Source organism: Pongo pygmaeus, chromosome 1 (genome assembly GCF_028885625.2).
Source record: "Pongo pygmaeus isolate AG05252 chromosome 1, NHGRI_mPonPyg2-v2.0_pri, whole genome shotgun sequence".
NCBI lineage: Eukaryota > Metazoa > Chordata > Mammalia > Primates > Hominidae > Pongo > Pongo pygmaeus.
In genome coordinates, this window is record NC_072373.2 from 203,170,142 (window position 1) to 203,183,390 (window position 13,249).

The 13,249-nt window shown below is 47.8% G+C and overlaps 1 non-coding gene and 1 pseudogene across 1 annotated transcript; both read left to right on the forward strand.

Moving 5' to 3' along the window:
* Positions 1-498: 498 nt before the first annotated feature.
* On the forward strand, positions 499-1,087 carry LOC129042478 (charged multivesicular body protein 1a-like; annotated as a pseudogene).
* Positions 1,088-12,191: 11,104 nt separating this feature from the next.
* LOC129022962 (U6 spliceosomal RNA) lies at positions 12,192-12,298 on the forward strand. The gene has a single exon (XR_008496616.1). It is a non-coding gene; the product is annotated as a U6 spliceosomal RNA (small nuclear RNA).
* The last annotated feature ends 951 nt before the right edge of the window (positions 12,299-13,249 follow it).

Sequence of the window (13,249 nt, forward strand, 5' to 3'; positions counted from 1 at the left end):
GTAGCGGTTCTCCTGTCCAGCCCGCCACCACTGGACCGTCCCTGTGTGTGAGTTCCCCTCAGTAAACCCTAAGTCTCATTCACTGGTTCCGGGTCTCTTTGGCCTCTAGGACACAGTGCCATCCCTACTGGAGTCAACAGGAGTCCTGCATGACAATGCTTATTACCTGGGTCATGATAAATGCTGTGTTTCAGGCAGCGTCTTTTGCATGGGCACCTCATGTAAACTTACTACTGCAAAATTGAGCTATAGTCAGAGAAGCCTTATCAAATTTGCGCCTCAACTTCCCCTTGTGGGTCTTACGGATGGTAATAAAAACATTAAGGCAACTAACAAGAGAATAGGTAATGGGAGAGGGGAGAATCAAAGGATTTCTCCCACGAAGGCAAACATTTTTAAATGGTTATTAAGAAATAAGGCAAGAGCCACTGGCACCTGATGCCTCCCGGAGTTCATGTCCCTTCTGCCTTTCCAAGGGGTGCTTCTGTCAGACTGGCCATGGACGATACCTTGTTCCAGTTGAAATTTATGGTGAAGCAGCTGGAGAAACCAGACAAGAAGGCAGAAAAGCACTGCTATGCCAACCAGGCCAAAGTGAAGAAGTCCCTTCAGCAGAAAAACGTAGAGTGCACCTGTGTGTACGCCAAGAACACCATCTGCAAGGAGAACAGCAGCGTGAACTGGCTCTGCATGGCATCCGCCTGGACACAGTGGCCCCCGAGGTGCGGACAGCTGTGACCATGAAGGTGGTAACCAAGAACATGGTGTAGGTGACCAAAGCCCCAGACAAGGCCCTGAACACCACGGACCTGCAGAAGGGCCTCTGCAGCGATGGACAGGTTCGAGTAGCAAGCGCAAAACCTGGCCGTGCACACGTTAGTGATGGAGGATTCCATGAGCTCGGCCACCACACTGACTATGCCTCAGGAGCAGGTGGAGAGCCCCACTGTGCAGAGCGCCAAGGAGAATGGCCTGGAGGTCCTAGACCAGCTCAGCCAGTTGCCCAAGGGTGCCTCAGCCAGGCGAGAGCTCCTTGTGAAGCCAGGAGGAACAGCTGTCAAGGGCGTTGGCCGCCCTGAGGAATTAGCTGCACCCTGCCGTGGGCACCGCCTCCTCTGCTCTGTGATGTGCCGCAAGGCTCCTGGCCTCCTCCCCACTGCGTCTTGCCTTTCTGTTGATCCTGCAGAGCTGCAGCTGGCAGCCACTGCCGCCCAGCTCCTCTCACCTGCCTGGCCTAAGTGGCCTTGGAGTTGTTCCTGTTTTCTTAGGTTGGGCGGTGGATCTGTGTCCTAGTGTTGAGTAGGGGTGACTTCTGTGACTCTGGGGCCGACCGCTGGGAGGTCAGCAGGCTCTCTTTTGCTCTCTGTGGAGTTGATGGAGTCTGGCCAGTGGGTGCCATATAAACTTTTGCCCAACACTGCGGGGACCTTCAGACTCTGTGATAGCAGACATGCTGCTCACTGTCAGCCAGTGGGGGTCAGGGCTGCCCTGTTTTCCAGGCAGCTCCTGGAGAAGGCCTCTCCACGCACCCTGTCCCCACCACCAATAGGCAGGAGGTCCCACCATGTGAACGGACACAGCCTGAAGAGGCACCAGTGGCTCGTGTATGCTGGGGAACGTCAGGTGCCACCCAACAGTGTCTTGGTGGCATTTACAGATGATGACCCTCCTCCTCCTCCTCTGTCATTCTAGGGGTGGGGTCTGGGCTGCTCCTGACAGCTGGCTGAGCCTCCCTGGGCCTCCTACCCTCAGCATCCCTGGTTCTTGAAGCTGCCCAGTCCATGGGGACAGAAACTTGCCCGGCTCCAAATCCAGGAGTTTCCATCCTGGTGTCCTCATCCTTGCTCAGCTGCCACCTCTGGAGGTGCCTTGGGCTACATGGGCTGTGCTGTTCTGTCCCCTCAGCAGGGGGTCTGTCCATGCACTGGCCGGAATTGAGCATGTGCGTGGGGCCTCCTCGGTGATGCTGCCTGTGTGCCATTCTCTTCTGTCTCTCTAAATAACTGGGTGCCTCCCCCGACTGCACCCCATCCTACCTTCCCAGCGTGGAAGCCAGAGTGGCTGGTGAAGGGAGCTTGGGAGAGTCACCTTCAGCTGGGCCAGTGGCTCTGTGAGGAAAACCTGTGCTGTGGCCACGCGGGCACCACCAGCAGCAGCTCATCAGGAGGACTCAGAGAGGGGGACGGCAGAGAGAGGGCTTTGGGTACAGCCTTCTGTTTTGTTTTTTCTGTTCCCTAAAGTTTACTTCATTTTCTTGAAGCTTCCAGGGTTTTGTTGTTGTTTGCCAAAGTAGAAAGGGCAGGTGGCAGGTGGGGAAGGTGAGTTCCAGCCCCTCCTCAGCACCAGCGCTGCACCTACACAGCCCATACCAGGGCTGCCGCGGTGTCGTGGCTCTTATGAAGGGAAGCGTAAGACCCTCACTCAGTGCGCTTGGTTTTCTTTTCAAGATTTCAGAGCCCCTGGGGAGGAGATCCCATTGGTGGGTCTGGACATGCGGAGGTCGAGGCACCATCTGGCCATGGTCCTCTCCAGCCTCCCCCAAAATTGACCCACATGCTGGGTGTTGAAACAAGGTCCTTCTATCCCTTGCAAATAACAGCTTTGGAATTAACAGTGTTGGGGAGCTACCTTGTCCTCCCAAGGGTGCAGGGCTCCACAGAGCCGAGGGCCAGGCAAGGGCTACCTCAGCCGTGTCTCCTTGGGCACCAAAGCAGGGATTTGTTGAAGGAGAGAGCCATGTTTGCCCTTTTCCTAAAATGCTGTTGTAAATAAACAGGTCCCCCAGCAAGCAAGGAAGCAAAGGAAGGAAGGAAGGAAGGAAGGAAGGAAGGAAGGAAGGAAGGAAGGAGAAGGAAGGACGAAAGGAGAGAGAGGGAGAGAGGGAAAGAAGAGAACACTGATAAGGGTAAAACTAAGAGGAAAAAGAAAGGGGAGAGTCATGAGACTCATCCGAGCAGGATGGAAATCCTTAGATGGTTATTAAGAAATAGGATGAGTAAAATAAAAATTAATGAGGTTTTTAAAAAGAAAATTAATGCAGTGAAAACAAATGTCTTTTTTTTTTTTTTTTTTTTTTTTTTTTTTTTTGAGACAGAGTCTCGCTCTGTCACCCAGGCTGGAGTGCAGTGGCGTGATCTCAGCTCACTGTAACCTCTGCCTCCTGGGTTCAAGCAATTCTCCTGCCTCAGCTTCCCGAGTAACTGGGATTACAGGGACCTGCCACCACGCCTGGCCAATTTTTGTATTTTTAGTAGAGATGGGGTTTTGGCATGTTGGCCAGGCTGGTCTTGAACTCCTGACTTCAGGTGATCTGCCAGCCTCGGCCTCCCAAAGTGCTGGGATTACAGTCATGAGCCACTGCGCCTGGCCAAAATAAATGTCTTAATACAACACTATTGAAGGTTGGGTGGACCAAAGAGAGTCTCTGATGGTCTTCAACATTAAAGGCCCCAAACCAGTTTGCTCTATTTCCTCCAGTTTGGAGGAATTTTAAAAGCAGGAAGGTAAAGATTTACAATAAGAAACGCCACCTGGAATTGCCTGGGGTGATGGTCAGACTGGTTAATCAAGGTAAGATTGACAGAGAGGCCAGAGTCTCCTGGCCTGGCCTCTGGCTAGGGACCTAAACACTTATTGCCCAAGAGAGAATAAAATGGTCTGGGGAGGGGGTGGAGAAGAGAAGTTCCCGGGACATAAAAATGTGCTTGGTCAACAGGATTCTGAAAGTGGGAATGTCTAAACAGGCTTTATGTAAAGGCTTAATGTAAAGTGGTTGTGTCTCCTTTATCTAATGTTTTACGGAAAGGGGCATTGTATATGACAGGGTTGTTCCCCCTACCTAGAACTGTAAAACAGAAGGCATGTAAATCCACCCTTCTGGCAATTTTAGTTGGACATGCTAAATGGAAACTCAAGCCCACACTGTAGAGTAGAAGCTGGAGTGCTGATAGGGACAAGTTCTCCATTCAATAGCTCTTTGTGGAGCATTTGCTGGGGCTATGACAAAAGCCTATGAGTGGCTGGGCATGGTGGCTCACACCTGTAATCCCAGCAATTTGGGAGGACAAGGCAAGAGGATCATCTGAGGTCAGGAGTTCAAAACCAGCCTGGCCAACATGGGGAAACCCCATCTCCACTAAAAATTAAAAAATTATCCAGGCTTGGTGGTGGGTGCCTGTAATCCCAGCTACTCGGGAGGCTGAGACAGAATTGCTTGAGCCCGAGAGGCGAGGCAGAGGTTGCAGTGAGCAGAGATGGTGCGACTGCACTTCAGCCTGGGCAACACAGCAAGACTCTGTCTCAAAAAAAAAAAAAAGAAGAAGAAGAAGAGAAAAGGCTGTGAGCACCTGCAAGCAAAGACTACTGAGATTTTGGACTAGACAATTTCCACTTGAGGGGCACTTACTAACTTGTTATGGGACATTAACTGAAGCTACCCCTGTGACTGAAGGACATAATATGATCTTGACACCTGAAATAACCATGCCGTCTCAGGTGATGTCACAGAAACACTCAAATAGAGACAGCAGTGTCCAGAAGAGTTCCATAACAAAATGGAAATGGCTTATACAGGAGCATGCTACCTGGGGAGTGCCAGGAGGAGATAAAAGAAAGGAACCTCTTTCTGCTAGGACCGGTTTGCGTGAGGAGCTGCTGGCTTCTACAGTGCCCCGTAACGGTCTCAAATGGCCAGCAAACAGCTTGGTTTGTGGATGGCAGTTCCAAGGTGAATGGACAATATCCTGTTTGGAAGTCTGCTCTGTTGATCAAAGAAGTGTGAAAATAAATAAAATGTAAACCTTATTGGAACCCCACAAACACCTTAAGCTTTGAGAGAGATGTGACTGTGATCTCGTAGCAGGGCAAGCCACAGACAAAACCCCTCAGACACCAAGTTAAAGAAGGAAGGGCTTTATTCAGTGGGAGCTTCGGCAAGACTCACATCTCCAAAAACCGAGCTCCCCAAGTGAGCAATTCCTGTCCCTTTTAAGGGCTTACAACTCTAAGGGGGTCCGCATGAGAGGGTCGTGATCGATTGAGCAAGCAGGGGGTACGTGACTAGGGGCTGCAGGCACTGGTAATCAGATCGGAACAGAACAGGACAGGGATTTTCACAGTGTTTTTCCATACAATGTCTGGAATCTATAGATAACATAACCTGTTAGTTCAGGGGTCAATCTTTAACCAGGCCCAGGGCACAGCGCTGGGCTGTCTGCCTGTGGATTTCATTTCTGCCTTTGAGTTTTTACTTCTTCTTTCTTTGGAGACAGAAATTAGACAATATAAGGGGTGGTCTCCTCCTTTAATCTGAGTCACATATAGTTACTACTTCCGTTTCTCAGATTATAGATTAACTCGCTTTCTTGTTTGTCTTATTCTGTACAATGACTAGAGAGAGTTACATGATGTCAGGGATAAAAACCACCCCCCTTCCTAATGAATGACCCTTTTTGTAGATTAACTTCCCCGTTGTTGTCCTGCTTTGCCTAGACCAGATGACAGAAAACCCATGACTATTACACCCTCTGTAAAAAATTTTAAATGCACCCTTTCCAAAAAGAAACACTGCATAAACCAATCAAATTGCTGTACCTATGCACCAATCGTGTGTGAAAAATGTAAGGCTAGGCATGGTGGCTCACACTTGTAATCCCAGCACTTTGGGAGGCCAAGGTGGGAGGATTGCTTGAGGCCAGGAGTTTGAGATCAGCCTGGGAAACAAAGCGAGACCCTGTCTCTACAAAAAGTAAAAAAAATTAATTAGCCGGGTGATATGGTTTGGCTCTGTGTCCCCACTCAAATCTTATCTTATAGCTCCCATAATTCCCACATGCTGTGGGAGGGACCTAGTGTGAGATGATTGAATCATGGGGGCAGGTCTTTCCCACCCTGGTCTCATGATAGTGAATGGGTCTCATGAGATCTGATGGTTTTAAAAATGGGAGTTTCTCTACACAAGCTCTCTCTTTGCCTGCCACCATCCACATAAGATGTGACTTGCTTCACCTTGCCTTCCGCCATGATTGTGAGGCCACCCCAGCCATACGGAACTGTAAGTCTATTAAACCTCTTTCTTTTGTAAATTGCCCAGTCTTGGGTATGTCTTTATCAGCAGCATGAAAATGGACTAATACAGTAAATTTGTACCAGGAGTGGGGCGTTGCTGAAAAGATACCTGAAAATGTGGAAGCTACTTTGGAACGGGGTAACAGACAGAGGTTGCAACAGTTTGGAGGGCTCAGAAGAAGACAGGAAAATGTGGGAAAGTTTAGAACTTCCTAGAGACTTGTTGAATGGCTTTGACTAAAATGCTGATAGTGATATGAACAATAAGGTCCAGGCTGACATGTTCTCAAATGGAGATGAGGAACTTGTTGGGAACTAAAGTAAAGGTGACTCTTGTTACATTAAAGAGACTGGCGGCATTTTGCCTGTGCCTTAGAGATTTGTGAAATTTTGAACTTGAGAGAGATGATTTAGGGTATCTGGTGGAAGAAATTTCTAAGCAGCAAAGCATTCAACAGGTGACTTGGGTGCTGTTAAAGGCATTCAGTTTCAAAAGGGAAACACTATAAAAAAATTTGAGGGGTGCATTAAAGTTTGGAAAATTTGCAGCCTGACAATGCAATAGAAAAGAAAATCCCATTTTCTGATGTGACTTGGGTGCTGTTAAAGGCATTCAGTTTCAAAAGGGAAATACTGTAAACAAAATTTGAGGAGTGCATTAAAGTTGGGAAAATTTGCAACCTGACAATGCAATAGAAAAGAAAATCCAGGCTGGGCACGGTGACTCACACCTGTAATCCCAGCACTTTGGAAGGCCAAGGCAAGTGGATCCCATTAGGTTGGGAGTTCAAGACTAGCCTGACCAACATGGAGAAACCCCAACTCTACTAAAAATACAAAATTAGCCAGGCGTGGTGGCGCATGCCTGTAATCCCAGCTACTCAGGAGGCTGAGTCAGGAGAATTGCTTGAACCCAGAAGGCAGAGGTTGCGGTGAGCTGAGATCATGCCATTGCACTCCAGCCTGGACAGCAAGAGTGAAACTCCATCTCAAAAAAAAAAAGAAAGAAAGAAAAAGAAAAAAGAAAAGAAAAGAAAATCCCATTTTCTGAGGAGAAATTAAAGCTGGCTGCAGAAATTTGCATAAGTAACAAGGAGCCCAATGTTAATCACCAAGACAATGGGAAAAATGTCTCCAGGGCATGTCAGAGACATTTGTGGGAGCCCCTCCCATCACAGGCCTGGAGGCCTAGGAGGAAAAAGTGGTTTCAGGGGCTGGGCCCAGGATCCCCATGTTGCGTGCAGCCTAGGGACTTGGTGCCCTGTGTCCCAGCCACTCCAGCTGTGGCTTCAGAGGGTGCAAACCTCAAGCCTTGGCAGCTTCCATGTGGTGGTGAGCCTGCAAGTGTGCAGAAGTCAAGAATTGAGGTTTGGGAACCTCCGCCTAGATTTCAGAAGATGTATGGAAATGCCTAGATGCCCAGGCAGAAGTTTGCTGCAGGGGTGGGGCCCTCCTGGAGAATCTCTGCTAGGGCAGTGCAGAAGGGAAATGTGGGGTCAGAGCCCCCACACAGAGTCCTTACTGGGGCACCATCTAGTGGAGCTGTGAGAAGAGAGCCACCATCCTCCAGACCCCAGAATTATATATAGATCCACTGACAGCTTGCACCGTGCACCTGGAAAAGCTGCAGACACTCAACACCAGCCCATGAAAGCAGCCATGAGGGAGGCTGTACCCTGCAAAGCCACAGGAGTGGAGCTGCACAAGACTATGGGGACCTACCTCTTACATCAGCGTGACCTGTATGTGAGACATGGAGTCACACGAGATCATTTTGGAGCTTTAAAATTTGACTGCCCCCCCTGGATTTCAGAGTTGCATGGAGCCTGTAGCCCCTTTGTTTTGGTCAATTTCTCCCATTTGGAATGGCTGTATTTACCCAATGCCTGTACCCCCATTGTATCTAGGAATTAACTAACTTGCTTTTGATTTTACAGGCTCATAGGTGGAAGGTACTTGCCTTGTCTAGGATGAGACTTCAGACTGTGCACTTTTGAGTTAATGCTGAAATGAATTGAGACTTGGGGGACTGTTGGGAAGGCATGATTGGTTTTGAAATGTAAAGATATGAGATTTGGGAAGGGCTGGGGCAGAATGATATGGTTTGGCTCTGTGTCCCCATCCAAATCTCATCTTGTCGCTCCCATAATTCCCACATGTTGCAGGAGGGACCACATGGGAGATGACTGAATCATGGGGTAAGGTCTTTCCCCTGCTTTTCTTGTGATAGTGAATGGCTCTCACAAGATCTGATGGTTTTAAAAATGGGAGTTTCAGCCAGGCATGATGCATGCCTATAATCCCAGCACTTTGGGAGGCCAAGGCGGGCAGATCACCTGAGGTCAGGAGTTCAAGATCAGCCTGGCCAACATGGTGAAACCCCATCTCTACTAAAAATACAAAAATTAGCCAGTCGTAGTGGCATGGGCCTGTAATCCCAGCTACTCGGGGGGCTGAGGCAGGAGAATTGCTTGAACCAGGAGGCGGAGATTGTACTGAGCCAAAATTGTGCCACTGCACTCCAGCCTGGGCAACAAAGTGAGACCTTGTCTCAAAAAAAAAAAAAGGACATACAACTCAAAAGATATTGCCATAATTAGCTGAGCATGGTGGTGCCCACCTGTAGTCCCAGCTACTTGGGAGGCTGAGGTGGAAGGATCACTTGAGCCCGGGAGGTTGAGGCTACAGTGAGCTGTGATCATAACACTGAACTCCAGCCTGGGTGACAGAGCGAGACCCCATCCCCTGCACCTGCAAAAAAGATACTGCCACTTTACTAAAATTCTATTCAATCATTAATAGTTAGTCCCATCCATCATATTGTATGAATGTCTCCCAGGGTGATGTCATTCAGGTTTGCAGGCTTCCATTCAATCTTGTCAGGTTCCAAAAGCAGGAGTGATCTCAGCAAATATCTATCACTCTTTCTGACATTTGAGATAACCGACCACAGACAATGTCATCTCTTGCTCTGAGCCTCTTTTGAGGTGTTAATGTAATATCAGGTTTCTCTCAGTTCATAATCCATTTATTAAATTCTTTACCCTCAGCTACTATTCCTCCTTCTCTCCATTAATATCCAAAGATTATACCTTTGGAAGGGACATTAAGATTGCCACTGTGCTGGTCTAGATTGCAGCCAGCAATACTAGTCTAGTAAGTACTCCTCCTTAGTTAACTTCAATTTGAATAGGGTAAGATAGCAAAGGTGCAGAACTTGCGGGTGATTTTTACCACCAGGCAGTATGGCTGTACTCATTGTTAACTCCAATTTTGCAAAACCCACCTCCATCAGGCCTTTAGGAACTGTGACATAAAGTTTAAAAACATAGTTCTAGTTTTTGGCTTAGGAATCATCCCTGCTGCCAGCACTTTCCAGAACTCAGGGAAACACTTATATTTACTAGTTTATTATAAAGGATACTACAAGTGGGGACTGTGATATTGTAGCTGCAGCCCTGATCCTAGGACTACATCAGGAAGAGGAGGAAAAAAAATTTTTTTGAAGTGATTTGGGGAAGAAAGAAAAACAGTTATGGCCATTGTACCAGTGTACTCCTCCCTTGGCAAGAATTGAATAATCATACCAGCATCCTCCTCACTCCCTTTTTTCCTGATCTATTGGAAAAAATGAGGAAAATCTAGTGGGGCCACTCCTTTAGTCTCCACTTGTGTTGTGTGTGAGCAACATGTAAGCCAGCCCTTCATGCTTTCATCTCCCCCTATTTTAGAAAACAAATGTTTCAATTACCCACTCCACTTCTCTATCAAACTATTACTTTGAGGAGGATATCTCTCTGCCTATTATTATTATTTTATTTTAATTCCTTTTTTTTTTTTTTTTGAGACAGAATCTTGCTCTGTCACCCAGGTTGGAGTGCAGTGGTGCAATCACAGCTCACTGTAGCCTCGACCTCCCAGGCTTAAGTGATCCTCCCATTTCAGCCTCCCAAGTAGCTGGGACTACAGGTGGGCACCACCATGCTTGGCTAATTATGGCAGTATGTTTTGAATTTTATGTCCTTTTTTTTTAGACAGGGTCTTGCTCTGTCTTGGAGTGCATGGAGTGCAATGGTGTGATCTCGGCTCACTGCAACCTCTGCCTCCCGGTTCAAGCAATCCTCCTGCCTCAGCCTCCTGAGTAGCTGGGGAGTTGTATGTACTTTTTTTGTTTTTTGTTTTGTTTTGTTTTTGAGACAGAGTCTTGCTCAGTCACCCAGGCTGGAGTGCAGTGGCATGATCTCGGCTCACTGCAAGCTCCGCCTCCCAGACTCACGCCATTCTCCTGCTTCAGCCTCCCGAGTAGCTGGGACTACAGGCGCCCACCACCACGCCCCGCTAATTTTTTTGTGTTTTTAGTAGAGATGGGGTTTCACCCTGTTAGCCAGGATGATCTTGATCTCCTGACCTCATGATCCACCTGCCTCGGCCTCCCAAAGTGCTGGGATTACAGGCATGAGCCACCGCACCCGGCCTTGTATGTACTTTTGATGTAAGAAATTTTGGTTTTTAGAGGACGGGTTAATAGGTGCAGCAAACCACCATGGCACACGTATACCTATGTAACAAACCTGCACGTTTTGCACAGTATCCCAGAACCTAAATTAAAATTAAAAAAAAAAAAAAGAAAAAGAAAGAAATTTGTGTTTGAAGGCCTGGTGCAGTGGCTCATGTCTGTAATCCCAGCACTTTGGGAGGCTGAGACAGGTGGATCACTTGAGGTCAGGAGTTCAAGACCAGCCTGGCCAACATGGTGAAACCCTGTTTCTATCAAAAATACAAAAATTAGCCAGGCATGGTGGCACATGCTTGTAATCCCAGCTACTTGGGAGACTGAGGCAGGAGAATCACTTGAACCTGGGAGGTAGAGACTGCAGTGAGCCAAGATCATGCCACTGCACTCCAACCTGGGCGACAGAACTGCCATCTCAAAAAAAAAAAAATGGGGTTTGAAGACCAGAGGTGGACAGTGATATTGTGAAATAGTTTTTGAAATAGATAATGAAGCCTCCATAAAAAACCAAAAAGACAGGGTTCCGAGAGCTTCCCAATAGCTGAACCCATGGATGTTCCTGGAGGACTCTGTGCCCATTCCCCCATACCTCATTTCCTGGCATACAGTTCCTAAAATCCTTAGTATCTCCAAAGTGATGCCTTTTGTGTGCTAATGATTTCTTATTTATTTTTTTAGAAATGGGATCTCAGTGTGTTGCCCAGGCTGGACTTGAATTTCTAGGCTCATGCAATCTTCCCACCTCAGCCTCTCAAATAGCTTGGACTATAGGTGTATGCCACCGTGCTTTGTATACTAGTGATTGACTGATGGCTAGCAGTCTCTAGGTAGCTTCAGGATGGGGCTGGTCACTGGGAAGATCAAGGCAGCGTTAGAGGGTTGGGACTTTCAGCTCCACCCACTGAAGGGGAGAGGGACTGAAAGTCAAGTTGATCACCAATGGCCAATCGTTTAATCAATCATTCCTATGTAATGAAGCCTCCATAAAAAAGGAAAAAGACAGGGTTCTGAGAGCTTCCCAATAGCTGAACACATGGATGTTCCTGGAGGACGCTGTGCCCATTCCCCTATACCTCACCCAACACATCTCTTCATGCGGCCTTTCTAATTTCCTGTATGGTAAACTGCTAACTGTGTTTCCCTGTGCTCTAGGAGCCTCTCTAGCACATTAATTGAACCCAAAGAAGGGATTATGGGAATCCCAACTTGCAACCAGTCAGAAGTTCCAGAAGCCCTGATTTGTGTCTTGGGGGTCAGTGTTGAGGAGTCCCTCAACCTGTAGGATCGATGCTCTCTCCAGGTAGACAGTGTCAGAATTGGATTGGAGGCTGGGCACAGTGGCCTATGCCTGTAATCCCAGCACTTTGGGAGGTTGAGGCGGGCAGATCCCTTGAGCCCAGGAGTTCGAGACCACCTGGCCAACATGGCAAAACCCCATCTTTACAAAAAATACAAAAATTACCTGGGCATGATGGTGCATCCCTATAGTCCCAGCTACTTGGGAGGCTGAGGCAGGAGGATCGCTTGAACCCAGGAGGTCGAGGCTGCAGTGAGCTGTGATTGAGCCAGCCTTGGTGACACAGTGAGACCTTGTCTGAAGAAAAGAAAAAAAGTGCTCACTTCAGCAGCACATATACTAAAATTAGAATGATACAGAGAAGATTAGCATGGCCCCTGTGCAAGGATGACATGCAAATTCATGAAGCATTCCATATTTTTATTTTAATAATTAAAAAAAAAGAATTTGAGGCCAGGCAAGGTGGCTCACACCTATAATCCCAGCATTTTGGGAGACCGAGGTGGGCAGATCACCTGAGGTTGGGAGTTTGAGACCAGCCTGACCAACATGGAGAAACCCCTTCTCTACTAAAAATACAAAATTAGCCAGGTGTGGTGGCTCATGCCTGTAATCCCAGCTACACAGGAGGCTGAGTCAGGAGAATCGCTTGAAGCCAGGAGGCGGAGGTTGCGGTGAGCCGAGATAGTACCACTGCACTCCAGCCTGGGCGACAAGAGTGAAACTCCATCTCAAAAAAAAAAAAAAAAAAAAAAAAAAAGAATTGAATCGGAGGACATGCTTGGGGTGTGAGAAAAAAACCCCACCCACACATCTGGTCTGTGGTGATTGTTGTGTTGAGTGAGAGAATAGAAAAAGCAGGCCGGGCATGGTGGCTCCCACCTATAATCCCAGCACTTTGGGAGGCCGAGGTGGGCGGATCACGAGGTCAAGAGATCGAGACTATCCTGGCTAACACAGTGAAACCCCGTCTCTACTAAAAATACAAAAAATTAGCCAGGCGCGGTGGAAGGTGCCTGTAGTCCCAGCTACTCGGGAGGCTGAGGCAGGAGAATGGTGTGAACCAGGGAGGCGGAGCTTGCAGTGAGCCGAGATCGCGCCACTGCACTCCAGCCTGGGCAACAGAGTGAGACTCCGTCTCAAAAAAAAAAAAAGAAAAAAAAAAAAGCACATTAGGTCATTTTGGTTTTTTTCTTTCCCCTTAACTGTGTAGCAGGTTCAGGCCACAAAACAAGCTATGCTGCCACTTCTGATTATATGATCCTACAATGTTGCTGGATATATCTGTGTAAAGATGGATAACGATTCTGTAGGGAGGGAGAAAAAAGATTCTGTAGAAGGTCTCTGAAAGCCCACATAGGAGAATTGCGGTT